Genomic DNA, 17,178 nt, shown 5'->3' with positions numbered 1-17,178 from the left:
GCGTGCACAGTCTTCGCTTTTCCTTCTCACGCGCTCCACCGCAAGGCTGTGGGGCGACCTGTTGGTAACGCTGTATGCGTGTCTGACACACCGAGTGGTGTCAGCCCCGTTCCCACGTCGTTCGGGCCGCACGCGATTACCATGAGAGCCCGAGAGCATCTTGAGCGGGCAGTTGTTTTGCCAGCTTTCCCGTGATTTTCCCACACTTGCTCCTGCGTGAGCGTTAGTGTGCGTGTGTTTGTGTGTAGGCAAAACTCGTACACTCGAGAGAGCGAGCGAGGGAGATAGAGCGAGAGCAACGGGCTGAGAGCATCTCCAAGCAACCACGCAACCTGCCACTGTAGGTGTGAGCGCGCTCGGTCGCTCGGTGATGATGAGATCTTGCCTGGGTGCGGACGGTGCACACCGAGCGGTGAGCGAGCGAGCGAGCGAGCGAAAGGTGGGGGAGAATTTTTCCTTCGCTTTGGCGAGCGAATTTTTCCACCGTGCGCTTCAGTTGGATCAAATTTATGCACCCGTTCGGTATCATCCCGTGCGAGCGCGTCCGTGTGCCGCGTACTGACAAGGGGGACAACAAAAAAAAAGTACAACAAAAACACACAGTGACAACAAAAGTAGCAACAACAGCAACAAAAAACCTCTCACACACGCACACCCCCACCCTTCACCTCGTGCCGTGTTTGTTCGCCCGGAGGCCAACGGTTTGAAAACGGTCAGTAGAGTGCACGACGAGACCAGGGCTGGCAAGGCGCAGCGAGGTGGTTCATCATTTCCTCCCGTCGCTCTCTTCCCTAAAACACCAGCCACCCCTGTCACCCCGTTTGCCTTATCAAGGCTGTGTGTGGTTTTGTGTGTGCGTGTCTGAATGTATGCGTTCGGTGATCACGGCAATGGTGTTTTGTGAATCGAAGTAGGCAGTAGCTCCGTCCATACGAAACCATCGATCAGTTCCAGATTGTGTGCTGAACGGTGAAGAAAAGAAATTTGCCAACCGAGAGAAAAAAAAGTGTGCACGTTTAAGTGTGTGTGTGTGTTTGTGCGTGTGTGTTGAATTTAGAAAAGACCCCTTCTCCGCGAGAAAAGGTGGCTGGCAGTGCGTGCGAATGTTCACAGGTGCCCTTTGGCTGACCTAACCAGTAGCGGCGAGTGAGAGCGAGAGTAGAGCTAGTGCAAAATAAAGCAAAAAATCGAAGAAAACTCTGCCACAAAAAACAGTAGCAGTAAATCAACAAACAAGGAAAATTCCGAAACAAAAGTGTCAAAGTTTTCCTTTCATTCAACGTGAAATGGAGATTGAAAGCAGAGGGGGGAAACATGCTGAAGAATTGTCACTTCTTTGATCACCTTCCTTCGCCCATGTGGACCGTGTGCGCTTGTTCTAGCAGGTGGCAAAGATGGTGCCGAACCGAACCGACATTTCCCTTACCATGCGTACACACACACACACACACACACACACACCAAGCAGCAGAGGCCCATGCAAAATTTCACCCGAGGAAAGCGAAAGCGACTATCGACGCTGAGAGTGAAACCGAGTGGCATCCTCCCCAGTGGCGCCCGATGGTGTAGTGGTGACTCTTACAAGTTGTCCCCGTCCGTCCGGCTGTGCAGCATCCCGAAGCACGGTTGTGTGTGTGTGTGTGTGTGTATGCATGTGTGTGTGTGTGTGTGGGGAGGATATTGGCAAAGGCTCGCACACCTGTTTCGCTGCTGAACCTCTCTACTCGTGGCGCCAGCTGGCGCACATTTTCACCGTTTTTTTGTTCCCCGCATCCTTCTGTGTTCGTATGTGTAGGTGTGTGTGGGCTTCATGGTATCCTGTCGTCCAAAAGTCACCCTGGTGTGTGTGTGTGTGTCTGGGCTGACCTCGCGTTCGATTGCGAATTCATTTCCCTTTTTGCCAGGAGCATCCCGCCCGTGACCAAAAATACGCAAGCAATGTGAAATATTCATTCGTGTCGGCAAACGGAGCCAACCTGAAACCAGTCCTGACGCCGGACTACATTCTGGCGCTGCTACTGGTGGTGCTGCTGCTGCTACATAAATTATCTCATTTCGTCTCACCCGAACGCGCTGCTTGCAATCGTTCGCTCACTCTTGTGTCGCTCTCGCTTTCGGGGTCGCTCCGTGGCTGCAAATCTTGCTTCCTCCGGGAAGCGACTGTGTGTGCCCAGAAAGGATGTCGTGGAAGTCTTATCAAGCATGGAGGATCTTCTTTTGGGTGTGGGATTGTGTGTCTTCCCACTTATGCTTCGTTTTTGGAGGAAAAAAAACCTTTTTCAACCAAACAGCAAACCGATGCGGGGAAGATTTATTGAAGGTGTGGTTGTGTGCGTGCACTGCGTGGAGCAAGAGAGAGGGCAAAAAGGTGAGAGAAAGCGTGTGGCTGGGACGCGTGTGGCTAGACCGTGAAAGAGAGTTGGGAGTTTTATTCCCAAACCCTCAAACCAGTAGTCGCAGAAGCATCCTATCGAAGGAAAAACACGATCCAATCTGGTACCGCTTCCATTTTGGTCAAGTCTAAATCGTAAGCTAGTGCAGATAGTCCCAATAAGGCTAGCACGAGCCATCGAGTTTTGGGGGATAGTGTGGGGAGGTTGCCTTTTTTGTACGGCACTGTACTGTCGCCATTCGATTGGCGACTTTGGTGGCGTCATCGTACCCATCTGAAGTCGCTTGCCTGTTGAAGCCTGTAAAAAGGATATTGCTTTTCCTATTGGATATGCTTTTCGAAGAGAAAATAACCACAAAAATGTTCTTTTCCTAAAAAAAAACTTCCTGTGTGTACGGCGCTACGTGCGCTATTTTAACCTTTTTCATGAAAAGCACTAGGCGCCTCCACGCCTGGGTAAGCCGGGCGCGGGTAACTCTAATTACTTCATCGCTTCTGCTTCGGGAAATTGCTCTGGGAAATTAATTGAAGCAACTGGATTTTGACTGGTGGCACGGGGGAAAGCACGGTATGGAAATGAACCGAACGCCGCCACATCGGGCAGAAGGCGACGGCGCCATCGACCTTTTCCACCGCGTCCAAGCGCAAGGGGGGTGTGTGTGTATGTGTAGTGACCGATTGGTGTTAAATGGTGGGCTCCGTTTCCTTTGGTCTGAGGCTTGCCAGCAGTGAAATTCATCCTTGGCAGTGCGTACTTACGTTTGTGTGGTTGTGTGTGTATGTTTCCTTCCTTATTCATGTGTTTGTGTGCGTTTCTAAGGTCTTATTACCGTGTTCGTAGCCGGTACACGCGAAGGACGTTGTAAGCCTCTAGTTGGGGAAAAGAAAGGGGAACAGTGGCTCGTAAGGAGGGCGTCTATACACACAAACACACACAAACATATGTAAAGCCATACTAAAGGCAGCCGACAACCACCAAGTGGCACGGGTTTATGAAAACAGGTTAAAGCTATTAGCAGAGACAGGAAAACGGTCCACGAAGAAAGGGGAAAAACACACACACATCGGGGTGATTGGTGGAAAGTACCATCGATTGGATTGGATGGAAAAAAGATGTAAAAAAAGTTGTGAAACAAACGAAGTGAAACAAAAAAGCTCTAAGTAAAAAGAAAAAAAAACACAGAGAGGTGAAAAACGAAAAGCAATGTGATAGAAAAATAAAACTTGAAGTAACAAAAACAAGCAACAAACACACACACACACACACAGCACAAAGACGCCAGACGTGCAGTGAAAGCAATAATAATTACTATTGATCCACAAGTGGAACTAAATGGACATTAGCAAAAGAGCTGGTGGGTAGGAAAAGCCTCGCAAAAAAGAAAATCAGAAAAGTCTTGCTCAAGGCCTCCAGCTGGTCGCGCAAGGGCGCTAAAGCTTCTTACGGAACGTGCGTAACGTGCATAACAAATTACTTGCTCTGCTTCGTTCTCTCTCTCTCTCTTTGTGTGGTTGAGTGTGTGTGTGTGTGTGTGTGTGTGTTTATCGGAAAACGGGTTAGAAATGACCAACCCAGAAACAAGCTGGCAAAAGTTATAATCCCATTCTTGTTTCTTCTTTCTCGATTGCTTTTTCGAAAGGTATCGTCTCGTGTGAAACTGGGCAAACTACTTACATAGTGTTGTTAATATTGTGTATGTGTGTGTGTATGTGTGTGTTTCTGTGAGACCGTGTTTGTAAGAGTGTTTCCATGCGTGTGTTGTGTGTGCTTCAAGGTGTTTGTGCTGTGTGCGTGTGGGTATAAAGTGTTGGCAAAGTGCGTACGGTGAAGCCTTCGTATTCGCGTGTACACAAATGGCACTACTCCAAAGTTCGATCGTTACTACGCCAGAAGCAGAGGCAACAACAGCGTAGTGGTAGTGGCCACAGCAGGCGACTTAGTGGCTAGTGTTTATACACAATTGGTCACACAATTGCATTGTAATTGTTGCCGTACGCGTCTCATAGTTTACGCCGTGCACGGAAAAGTGTCAGTTAAGTCATTGAATATTTTTCGTCCACTGGTTGCAGCTTGAAAGGTAAGTGATACAGCTAGTAATAATCAAACTTTCAAGGTTACTCTATCATACAAATTTTTCAATTTGATTTACTGTTACCATGCCTGTATGATGTTGATCAAATGATTTCACCCAACAAAGCGCTGCCGAAGAGTGATGCGCGCTTGATGCCGATCATTTCGTCCCGCTGATCTCGGGCAAAAATCGAGGCAAAAAACGAACAACAGAAACATCAGAGTTTTTGCTCGAATTCCGTCCCCGACCGGTGCAAAGAGGCGCGTGGTAGTGCGGGAGGGTGCGTGATGTTAAAAATAAGAATAAATCTAATCACCCTCCTCTCTCCAATCGGGCCCGTCTCCCGTCCATCGCTACTTGTGACCCTCAAAAAAGCATTTTATCCCTTTCGATTAACGGCCAACCAACCCGACCCACACACCAACACGCACACAGACAGCGACCGCATGAGGGTCGAAACCGGGACGGGTTTCACATACACACATGCGGTCAATTCTGCCGGTGGCGGTTGACCTCCTCCGGTCGATTTCGTTTCGGTTTATGTGTTCTGGCCCGCACCAACGGTATCGTTGTCGCTGCTTTCTTGCTTACCGCCTTCCGCTCTTATGCTAACGAGAACGAAAACGCTATAATCGTCAGACCGATTAACGGAATCGTATTTTAAGAGACGATCCATGTTGGATTAAGAGCGAGAGAGAGAGAGAGAGAGAGAGAGAGAGAGAGAGAGAGAGAGAGAGAGGAAGAACGTTAAAATGGCTTTCACTACAAACGCTGTTTGAACCAATGTTTTAAGACAAACCAGGTTTTAAAAAGCACGTCGCTTGAGCGCTGGATTACATCAACTTCAATGTCAATGTCAATCTTCTGCCCTTTTATAGCAGCTCCAATACGTTACGTTTGCATTTTGAGACGAAATAATTTTAATTGTTTTGCCCATTTTCCTCCATTGAACGCCTTGCCAGGCGCCTCCGCTAAAGAAGATGGCATTTTGGTGGAGAGTTTGCCAAAACGTAGTGATAACAATAATTTAATGCCACATTTTACGACGTAATTAACCCTGGCTTCTGGTATGCAATTAATTTTTGCCACCATCGGCCTGTGCAACACGGCGCGCAAGTTCAGCGTTTTACGATCGCGGACGAGTACCTTTCCCGACAGTACGAGATGTGGCTGTATCATGGCGCGGCCCACAGGTACGCAGGGCAATCAAAAGTTGACATTAAAAATCGAAGACGAGTTTGACACTGGGTTAAGTAGCATCGTTCAGAACAAATGGTGGGTTGGTTGTTCGATTTTGGATTGGTATTTAACGTAGCGTTTTGAGTATTTGGGGGCTTTTTGGATGTTTCACAAACGTTGTATTGTTTGATGGTAAAAACAGCAATCAAACAACAACTTTAACAGCGCGTCACAATTTTTGGCTTTTCGGCACCAATTTTTGTATCATTGTCCTCTTAAGCATAAATTTTTTTGATCCAAAGCAATCTTTAAAAATCTATCAAATCTTCACTTAATTTGTATGTGAATTTAAGTGTTCTTAAGTTTGTCTACTTAAGTCACATAACTCACTCATTGATTAAATTTGAATTTGTACGATGGTTATATTTTGTTTCAATACAGTGAAACAATGTGTTATGTAGTATAAGGTAAGAACAGTGCTTTGAACATTTATCAAATTTCATCATTATTCTTTTTTTCACTTAAAACACTGAAATTGTAGTATTTTTGTTGTGTTTTAATATACCGCTATGATTAAAACTAGGGACAACTTCAAATTCCGGACATTTTGCATGTTTTTTTATTGAATTGCTCTTTAAACAGCCCCTGGACATTATGCTGCTTTTTAATTTTCAATGTTTGCCAAGATGTACTTGAATAACTTTAAAATGTTTCTGATTTAAAGTAGGGGCTGATGCCACAGTAAATACAAATTTTCTGTCGATTAGTTCACAACCAGAGACATTCTTAGCAGTTTTGCTTCAAACCGATGCCTGTGTTATTTGTTCAAAAATTCTTATTCAATCGCGTTAATGTGCATTGAATATAAATGGATTTTTTTAATAATAAGACATACAACATAAAGAATTAAAAAAAATGAGTAGCTCTCAACATTGTCCTAACATTTTAAAATAATCTCCACGGCTCTACAAAGAAGCCAAAAAAAAACCGATGGCAAAATATTACCATTTTCACGATTGAATTGCATCCTTGAATGAATCATTCACATGAATCACGAATCGCCACCAAGCAAAACAAACAACGCTAATGCTGCCAACTTTTCGGGCTGCATCTCAATCGTGAAGCTCACGGTCGCTGACCAACCGTCCAACATCAACACCTGGCCCGTGCACGTCAACCACGGTCGGTCTGGTTTGTCCTGCTCCCCTGACTGCCTCTGCCCTCCTCTCCCCCGGAAGCACAATCGGCAAAATAAATGCCCGCAAACAGGCCGACCGCACGCCTAATCGGCCCCTTAATAGATACATCTTGTGGCAGATTGTTGGCAACCGAACCCGAAGGGTGGTGATTTCAATTCAATACACCGCCCGTTTGCCCATGTCCTGTGGTCGTGCCAAAAGGGGGGGAGGATAAACACTACGTCGTCACCCACCCGAGAACCCCGAAGAACCGATCTGCCAATAAATACACCGGCCAACCACCGGTCGGTAACGGTTGCCAAGAAAGGCAAAGCCCCCGGTGTCGACCAGAATCGGCACCAGAACCTCAACACGAACACACACATGTGCACACACACAAACTCACACGTCCATTGTGGGCAACCGGAACTGGTGGTGGTGTGTCACGGTTCGGAAAGCAAACCGCACAACGATCCGAATGCAACCTGTTGTGTTCTCATAATCCATGACTTAATAATGAACGGTCGCATCCCGGAAACGATTCCACCTCGGACCGTGGATGTTTCAAAAAGGAAAAAGAAAGAAGCGAAACACCGACCAGGCACCACAACTCACAATTCCCAATGCCATCCCATTCCGTAGAACTGATGATACCTTTGCCACGTCACGAGAGAGTGATTAAGCATGCCAATGCGAGGGCGAGTTTTTACGATAAAATTTCCGTTCATCATCGTGCGACAAGTGCGGTTCCATCTCAAACCCGGCTGCCAGTACATTATGCTGTTGCTTATGCCAATGGATGGGGCTCCCGACGCTTGGCTCGGTGCCCTCCGATGCTCGAGCCTGCCCTAACGTGGGTCCCGCAGGGAATTGTGCCAGCCCAAAACCATGTGGGAAAATGCACACACGGGGCGCGCACTTGTGGTTCGATCGTTTCCGGCAGCAACAGACGATGTTTCACATTGGAGCGTTTTTTGGGCGTGTGAAAATTTGAGCCACCAGTCGTCCGGGGAGGCTTGAAGTTTTAAATGCAACTGGTAGACAACGTTTTTGTGCTGCTGGTGCGTGTTTATGTGTCTGACAGGCGAGATCAATTTTGGGACACAATGTGCAACAGTTCAGTAGGGATGAGCGTCACATTGGGGTTATACGAGAATGCGTTTGTGATATTGAGCTTTTGTTTATCGATATGCATCAAAAGTTCTTAATTTTTAATTTGATTGTAGGATAATTGCAGTACTGCTAATATATTTATAAATATCTCTTAGTCATTTGTTCTCAATCAGGAACAGGAGTCAGGTATAAAAGATCTTCAAATGTTAAGAAATGTACAATATTCGTCGTAGACTTCTTATGGAAGTTTTTCCTAAACTTAAATAACAAAATATTAATTTATAAGATTATAAGACAAGTACTCAGGATATTTGGCAATATTCATTATCCTTGTTTACGCAGTACATATTCTTCTACAAAATATCTGTCAAATACTCTTTTTTACAAGGGTAGAGGACGTTGAATAGCCTTAGCCAAATCTTTGTCCATCAATCCAAGCAATCCACCACTGGATGGCAATCAAGAATCTTTGCCAACAATCTTTTGACAAGAGTAAGTGATGTACCCTGTGATTGGAATCTGGTCAATATCCACCCCATAAACAAGAAGGGGTAACAACAACAGCGGCAACAACAACGGTGTTGAATACTGGCTACAAAATATTCTCCCTAATCTTTCAGGATCGTCTTGTCTCTCACGTCTAACAGATAGTCAAACTATCAAAAATTATTCCGAAACGGAAACTCAATAACCGATCAGATCTTCACTATGGCGCAGATCTTCAGAATCTACGTAGGCGTGACGTACAGATAGGAGAATGCACTTTTGAAGTCGTCCAAGAATTCATCTGTCTAAAGGGTCAAGGGTCAGCAACGATAATAGCAAGGAAGCTGAGTTGCGCAAGGATGTTGGCTGCCAACCGGTCATTCTACAGCCTGAAGAATCAGTTCACTTCAAAGAACCTGTCGCGACGGACGAAGCAGGGACTATATAGTACCTATATAGTACCGTTACTGACATACGCCTCTGAGACATGGACTGACTGACTGACTGAAATCCCTTTCAGTCCCTTTTGGTCGTGGACTGAGTCCCTTTTGGTCGTGTTCAAGAGGAATATACTCAAAAGTATTCTTGGCCTTGGGTATGTGTGGAAGGACATTTGCAATGCTGCATTTGCATTTGGGTATGTGTGGAAGGAGCCGTTTTAACGACGAGCTATACGAGATGTACGACGACCTCACTATCGTGCAGCGTATCAAGCTCGCCAGGCTCCGGTGGGCTGGCCATGTTGTACGTATGGAAACGGACGACCCAGCCCGTAAAGTCTTTTTAGGCCGTGCACAAGGACAGAGGAGCCGTGGTAGGCTCAAATTCAGATGGCAGGATGGTGGGGAGACGTTCGCCATTAAGGCCGGGATAACAGACTGGCAGACGAAGGTGTGAGACCGTGAGCGGTTTGGGACAGTCCTGAGGCGGGCCAAGACCGCAAAGCGGTTGTAGCGACTGATAAGTTAGTAAGAAAAGTGCTAGAATGTCTACGTTGAAACAATAGAAATGCTTAGCTCTTTTTAATTTATCAATAATAATGACTTTAAAGATTGAAGGACAAACAGAAAATAGGAACATAATATACAATTCGAGGTAGTTTTCTTAATGAACTATCGTAGTTTGTTGTACAAGATGGTTGCCAATAGCAAGATCGTGTCTAAAGAAGAAGAGTTGTTCCAGGTTGTCAACCATTTGGAATGCATGATTACGTTGGTGATATGTATATTTTATCTAAAATAAAAATAATACATAACAAAATGAAAAAATCAAATAACCAAAAAGTGATTTAATCACTCATTTATTTCGTAATCTATGTCACTGTAGTAAATTTAAATGGTATATCGGTACAGATAATTCTTATAATTTTGATGAAGTCTGTACATCTCCAGCAAATTATGTACATATCCAGCAAATCAAATTTTGCCAACATAAAAAAAACATATCTTCCTTTCATCTGTTTCAAACTCGCGCCACAACAACGAGTAACACACATAAAAAACACACCTTCATGCGATAATTATGAAGAGATTAGCATTATGACACCGGCATAATTGCCACCTGTAATTGTCTCGCACCTATTACAACCCACCCATTAGCAAACAACGAACATCTTAAAACGAAAGCGTTCAATACAGCACGAACAAAACGGCACCAAAACACACAAAAAACGAAGCAAACCACAGACTCAAGAGATTCTCACTCGGTGCGTACGAGTATGAGGGGAAAAAAGGAAAAGCGAACCAAAACTGATCGTCGTCGCTTATTTGCGCATTGTCACACTTGCGCTTTTTTATTTTGTTGCCCCAACCCCTCCGTTCCTTCTTTCTCGTTACGTGCACGAACCGTTCTGTCGACAGGTTTTCCACTTCCCGGTTCTGACACATCTCCCGCTGGGGGTGAGGTTTTTTTTTGCTCTCACTTTTTGTACGGGGTGTTCAACCCAAAGTAGTAGTGGAGGAGCATATCGAAGCCGAAGCGCAGAGCGGACACAGTAGTGCGGCTTGTTTCCAATATTTATACAACAGTTTGGTTATTTCTCCGCGGGGTTCCGTCTGTTTGTTCCACTCGCAGCGCATGGGGTCCAACACGTTGGAACTAGCGGGGATGGGGGGAGGGGGAGGGAAAGTGAAGAAGAACGGAGGCGATTCCACATTTGCAGCAAACGGAATGACGGCGCTGGCCGTGCTTTCTCTCCCGGGCCCTGGGTGCGGGCGTAAGAGAAGTTTGTTTCATTTATCTTGCCTGATGGATGGAACAGACAAACGTGCGGCGGCCTCTCGTGGCGTATTTTCCCAATCGGCTTAAGATTTGGGAGCGCCTGGCGCGGGAGGCAGAAAGGTGATGGTGGTGCGGCAAGAGACAGATGAATGTTCACCAACCGAGCAAATATTATGTTTTCACCCCTTCTGACGGTGATGGTGGTGTATGCCAGCCGTATTGTGCAATGGGAGTTCACCAGCGTGTACACACACACACACATACACTGACCTCTCCTAGTCCCACACACGCTCTCTCCTTTTCCCTTTCAGCATTGCTTGAGTCAAAATCATCATGTTAAAAATAAAAACCCTTCTGTTCAATTTCGATCCTGCCAACAATTATCACATGCGCCTTCCACCTACTTGCCTTTCGTTATCATATTCGCCATACACACACACACAGACACACAACGCGAGATCACGCAACATTCCACCCCGTTTATTACGAAGCCGATTTTTATGAAGTCTTTATTTACGTTACTATTTAATGTGCGCTGGCATTCGGTGTGCCGTTTGGGCCGCTTTCGCCGTTTCTTCGTTTTGCTTGCATCCCCGATGGGATAGACGCGGCGAGTTTCTCTTTCGAATGTTTTGCACCGACGACGTTTTTCTCGTGGACGATGCTGGTGTGACGACGGTTGGAGCGCGACTGCCGGTCCCGGGGAGGGAGCGATGGGGTTCTGTAGCTCTTGAGCCGCCCGCGAACGTCCGCTTGCCGCTAAAGACGTGTTTAAAAGCCTCACACACTACAAACGGCAACAAAAATGAGTATAATAATAAGACTTCAACGATTTTGTTGCTTCTTTACCCTTTCTTTGCTTTGCCGCGTGACGTCGTTTTTACGGTGCGGGGTTTTTTTTTGTGGTGTGTGTGTACGCTTTTGTCGACACGTTTTTGTTGAGAAAATAAATGATATGACAACGCCGCTTCCATGCCACCTGGTGGTGACCTGGTGGGTGGCACCAGTGGTTGGACAAGCGTGCGGATGGGGCGTAATTGCAGCGTGTAAAGTACGCAAAGTGTTAAGTACGTCAGATGTCAATTATTGCTTACTAAGCGGTGCGCCATCGACGCAATTGCGGTTGCTTCGGGAAAGAGGAGATAAATAAAAATGAAAAGTATTGTTTTTTAGAAAGGATTACGTGGGACGATTGTTGTTTAACTTTCGTTCGTAATCACGTCAGCAAATATAGGGGAAAGGAAAAAAAGATTAGAAATGAGATAGGATTATTAAAAATACAAAAAATATCATTTTGTCTGGACAAGTGATGTTGTGTTTTTTCAACTTTTTCAAAAAAAGCTGAATATTGAACTAAATTTTCTGTTATAGGTTTAACATTGATTTGATATGCATAAGTGACATATGAGAGCGATCAAAAAAGAACATAACAATTGGAAATCAACTGATTTTCTGTATCAGAAGTACTTCAACGTAGTGCAAATGATACAGCAATTATATAATTAAAAAAAAAAAAACTTTTAAAATATGTTCAACGCAGGTTTATTAGACCTGCTATGAATTTTCCACTTTTGAGACAACTTAATTTTATGCCAGGCCATTATTTGTTATTAGGTATTCAAACGCTTGAACATCGTCACAAAGTAAGTCAAAGTGTGTTTATCAGCATATTTTTAAATAATGAATTGGATGCACCTTCTCGATTAGGAATGCCTAACATTTATGCACCTGCCTGAACACTTCTATCACGCTGTTTACTTAATACCGTACATAGACGCACACTTTATGGAACTAACGATTCTTTATTATCAATGGCAAGCCAATATAACGACTGATTTGATCATTTTGATTTTAATCTCTCGACTGTTTCGTATAAGACGAGCCTTCTATTATTTTCAATAGTACTTTTCGGTGATAAGAGTCGTTGATATAGGGAATATTATAAAAGTTGATGATATGATAGTTAAATCAGTTGTCTTTGCACAAATATATAGAACAATTATATGATTAAACAAAAATACTTAATAAATATGCTTAAGTCTTAGACTCTGACAGTTGCCACTATTTCAAACTCTTTCTTTTTTTTGTTTTATTTTTTAAAACATCTATAATCTTATTATCTTATTAATTATAATAACACCTGACAAACTTTGCACCTTTGTTGGTCCAATTGTATTGATATCCAATCGGAAAATACCAATAAATTATGGGAACGAACCAAAAATCTATAAAATACGATCAAAAAATCGTGGGAACGCACCAAAAAATCATGAGAACTGACCAGTAAATCGTAGGAAACCCTGTATTAATCAAATCATTAAATGTACTGATGGTTTCTAAAAATGTTTAGTATGTTGCACTTTTCACACAACGTGGAAATGTCTGCAAACGTCAATCGATGGACTATTACATGGAGTCTTACTTTCCGTAAATCACACGCCCCGGGATGATTTATTGACGGGCTAAAAAGAATGGAACTCTCTTACCGATGTAAGTAAACCGTACCATACCATCGAGCCAACCCCCTCAAACGAGCTCCAATCTATCGATAAAATCGTGTCCGTACGCCATGGCCTTTTCCCTCGGTACGCAACGTTCCCATCACGAGCGTTCCCATCCAGTGCGAACCATTGCCGGTGCGGGTGCGAAAATAATTCACTAGCGTAACATCCATCGATCATTTGCAGGCGTGTTTGGGTGGCGCTTTGGAACGTGATTTTTACCTGTAATGGGCCTGTAAATCGCCTCACGGCCAGTATCCCACAGCGCCTAGATATTGAGCTGGCAATCATGCTTTCAGGGCGCGCTAGCGCGTTACTAGCGCACAAAGTTTAACTTTTCAAACATCATTGCCCTGATTTTGTGGCCATCTTTGCTCCGGGGGCCAATGCTAGTAACGTTACGGACTGCGGGGGCCGCTTTGAAAATGTTGATTATGTGCACTTTTCAAATTTCGGTCACTGGATAAGGAGGAATTTCCTACTCCTCCCCCATTGCTGCGTGTTACGAGGGGTAAGCTAGCAGCGGGCGAACTTTCAATCCAAGTTCAAGAGGGCGTAGAGGTTCTCAAAATAGCACCAAACCGGCTACCACCCACCTGCGCTTCCTCGTGTGGGCGCCGCCTAGTGTAAATCACCTTAACTGATCCGCACACACACACACACTCGGATGCCGCACACGCACGCACATACCTCCTATCCTGTAGGGAAAATCAGTTCGTTTCTATGAATATGAGCGTTAGTCAGCGTGTTTTGTCTCCTGTCGTACGGACGATTTGCCACCCGTTATGTTGCGTGTGTGCGAGGAGTGGGGGGAGGGTAGCCATTCTCCCCCCCCCCCCCATTTTCCGCGTGATCGTCCCGCCTTCCCCATTCCAACAACGCCTGCATGTGTCAGGTGTCAGTCAGCGGCAGTCAATTTACATTGAACCCAAATTTATCGTCAAAACATTCGGGCCCGATGACGCGGCACACGCGGGGTCGTTGGCGTGATTGTGGTCGATGATCGAGATGATGTTCATCGAAATAATACCCCCAACGGCATTCACAGTGTGTGTGTGTGTGTGTGTGTGTGTGTGTGTGTGTGTGTGTGTGTGTGTGTGTGTGTGTGTGTGTGTGTGTGTGTGTGTGTGTGTGTGTGTGTGTGTGTGTGTGTGTGTGTGTGTGTGTGTGTGTGTGTGTGTGTGTGTGTGTGTGTCTGTGTGTGTGTGTGTGTGTGTGTGTGTGTGTGTGTGTGTGTGTGTGTGTGTGTGTGTGTGTGTGTGTGTGTGTGTGTGTGTGTGTGTGTGTGTGTGTGTGTGTGTGTGTGTGTGTGTGTGTGTGTGTGTGTGTGTGTGTGTGTGTGTGTGTGTGTGTGTGTGTGTGTGTGTGTGTGTGTGTGTGTGTGTGTGTGTGTGTGTGTGTGTGTGTGTGTGTGTGTGTGTGTGTGTGTGTGTGTGTGTGTGTGTGTGTGTGTGTGTGTGTGTGTGTGTGTGTGTGTGTGTGTGTGTGTGTGTGTGTGTGTGTGTGTGTGTGTGTGTGTGTGTGTGTGTGTGTGTGTGTGTGTGTGTGTGTGTGTGTGTGTGTGTGTGTGTGTGTGTGTGTGTGTGTGTGTGTGTGTGTGTGTATGTGCAGCCCAGTACAGGGCCGAGTAGTGTACAAACGAAGAATGGTAGCGTTTGCAATAGGTGGTCGTCGATTTTCCAGTCCGCTCCCGTTTGGCCGATCCTGGAAGTGAAACCATTTGGACGGAAATGAAAAATAGGTTATCGCCTTCATTTGTTTAAAGGAAAATATACTGTTTGGTAGGACAACACAAACTTTTTTTTTAATATACTTCAATAGTAGTTTTGGTAATATTTCAATAATTTTTACTTTGCAATTCCAATTGTCGCTTGATCTTTTTTTATTTAAAATAATAAACCTCATTACACAGTTCTTATTTTGTCTTGCTATCAAAGGCTTTTCTGACGGTGTGTGACACCTTTCTTAATTTTAGTCGATCGTACGAGATATTCTCTGGAAAAACTGTGAATGAATCGTAAAACAAAGTGAAAAACGCAAAAATGAATTAAAGCTCTTTAGAAAACCCTGTAAGTTAAAGATTTTTTTATTGAAGTAATAAAAAATTCGCAATTTTTTTTTTCGCAGCTCAATTGCTCAACCAATGATATACACCTTTTACACAAAGATCCACCAAACAGTGTGAAGCGTAGAAATAAATCAAACAAACATGCCAAAACATGTTCTATTTTTTGTGCCCGTATCATAAAGTCTATTCTCTCATGTCTCGTTCTAATTCCATTCCGTTCGCCAGGAACAAAAGTTGTTTGATATTCCAAAATCGGATTGCAGCAAAAAAAGAAGAAATATTCATGCGCGCATCTGAAAAAAAACGCAGCACAAAGAATTGAATTTTGATAGCGATTTCCCGCTTTACATTGGGCGACATCCTGCGCACCGGAATTAAGTTATTTCGTTTGCCGCGTTCACGTTTACAAAACTTTCTATCGAATTATGCTGCCTCGATGAGGTTCGTTCTGGACTTTTTTTGTTTCCTCAGTCCCAAAACATTGGAGCATAGATGAATCATACTGTGCAAAGAGAGGAGAAAAAATGCGGGAAAACTCAACATTGGAGAGAAAAAAGAAAACAACTGGTGCATAGGAATTTACCCCATAAGAGGCGTCGTTCCTTCCGTCTGCATTTGGCCGACACCGATCGAGCCAAATAAAATCGCTGGTTCATTGCACCGCAGCACCATCGCCAGCAGAAAGCCATTTGTTACCTTTTTTCCAATCGGATTCGAGTTTTTCGCTTCATTCCTCTTGCTCGCTTCTTCCGTGCCTGCCGAACCGAATGAGCGGGGATCGTTTGTCACGTGCAGGATGAAAGCGAACGAAACAGAGGAAAGAATGAAGAAAAAACCCCCCTCTGAAATAGTGGAAAACGAAAAGCACCACCCACTCACAAATGGAACTAGCGAAGCTAGCTGACCCCTCTTCATGTTCCACTTTCCACCGGCGTCAGTTCTTCCATCGGAACGGAAATTGATTTTCGAGGATTATCCCTTTCGAGGGGCGAACTTCCGCAATCGCGCATAAGTTGGTGCCGTTTGCAGCTCGCGCTCTTCAATTCCATTATCGTTTCGGCTTAGCGATGACATTGGTGTTGGTGGCCGTGCGTGTGTGTGTGGGTGTGTGTGTGGGTGCCTTTCGTTTGTTTTACCGCTTTGCGAGGGAACTTTGCACGGGTATTCCGGTCGGGAGGTTGGGAAGGTGGGTTTGAACGTGCCAAGGGTTACAATTTTATATTTTGATGGATATCAGTGAAATCGTTTTTTTTTGTTGCTCCGGATTTTACAATAGTTTGCTCGAACTCTGGGAATCGGTGGGAATACAAATCATATCGGATGGGTGGCGGAGATGGTACGCTGGATTATTGGTCGTGTCGACAGGCATCGATGATGGGGAACAACCATCAACAAGCCACAGCTTTTGACTGGGGCTGGGCCGAACATCAAACGTTACGCGGATAAAATGGTGGAACACAGGGAACGTGAGCAGGATAGAGTGTGTGTGTGTGTGTGTGTGTGTGTTGAACAATGAATATTGCTGGTTTGCTGTGTGGTAATGATAAGCGGATTGGTTGGTTAATGCTTCGTTGCTTGTGGTGTTGTGTGGTGAAAGTATTGTTGCGAAGCGATGGTTAGTGTCGATGAAAGATATTACAACATAGGGAGCTTTGTTTGAAGCGTTATCGTTGCTTTCTGTATTTGTTTGGTTGTCATTTAGGTTTAGTGTTTGTTTGTTTGAATTGTTCGACATTGTTCATAGTCCTTGTATTGATAAGTAAATAAACCTTACCTTCATATCATTAGACTTGAGCACTGTCTAAAAGTCACAAACAACGGAATACTGCCATTATTTCTGCAAGTTTTCAATATTGATTTATTTATTTATTCTTGATAAAGTATTTGGCCTCCGTGGCCTACATACATCGCTTATTAGAACACCTGTTCTTACTGGTGGTTTTATTACAACTAACTTTTACATTATGCT

The 17,178-nt window shown here is 44.6% G+C and overlaps 1 protein-coding gene across 7 annotated transcripts in view; it reads left to right on the top strand.

Moving 5' to 3' along the window:
- The first annotated feature begins 480 nt into the window (after positions 1-480).
- Positions 481-17,178, top strand: part of LOC1270054 (potassium voltage-gated channel protein Shal) — a 121,111-nt gene continuing 104,413 nt past the window's right edge. For 4 of the 7 annotated variants that reach the window (XM_061646029.1, XM_061646026.1, XM_061646030.1 and 1 more), the window contains exons 1-2: positions 482-712; positions 4,033-4,470. The gene's annotated coding sequence lies outside the window, so the exon portion shown is untranslated. The other 3 variants (XM_061646025.1, XM_308716.3, XM_061646027.1) reach the window with 3 other exon arrangements.

The sequence above is a fragment of the Anopheles gambiae genome, chromosome 2 (genome assembly GCF_943734735.2).
Source record: "Anopheles gambiae chromosome 2, idAnoGambNW_F1_1, whole genome shotgun sequence".
In the NCBI taxonomy this organism is placed as follows: Eukaryota; Metazoa; Arthropoda; class Insecta; order Diptera; family Culicidae; genus Anopheles; species Anopheles gambiae.
The sequence above is the reverse complement of the archived record's forward strand: the minus strand, read 5'-3'. Positions and strand labels throughout refer to the sequence as shown.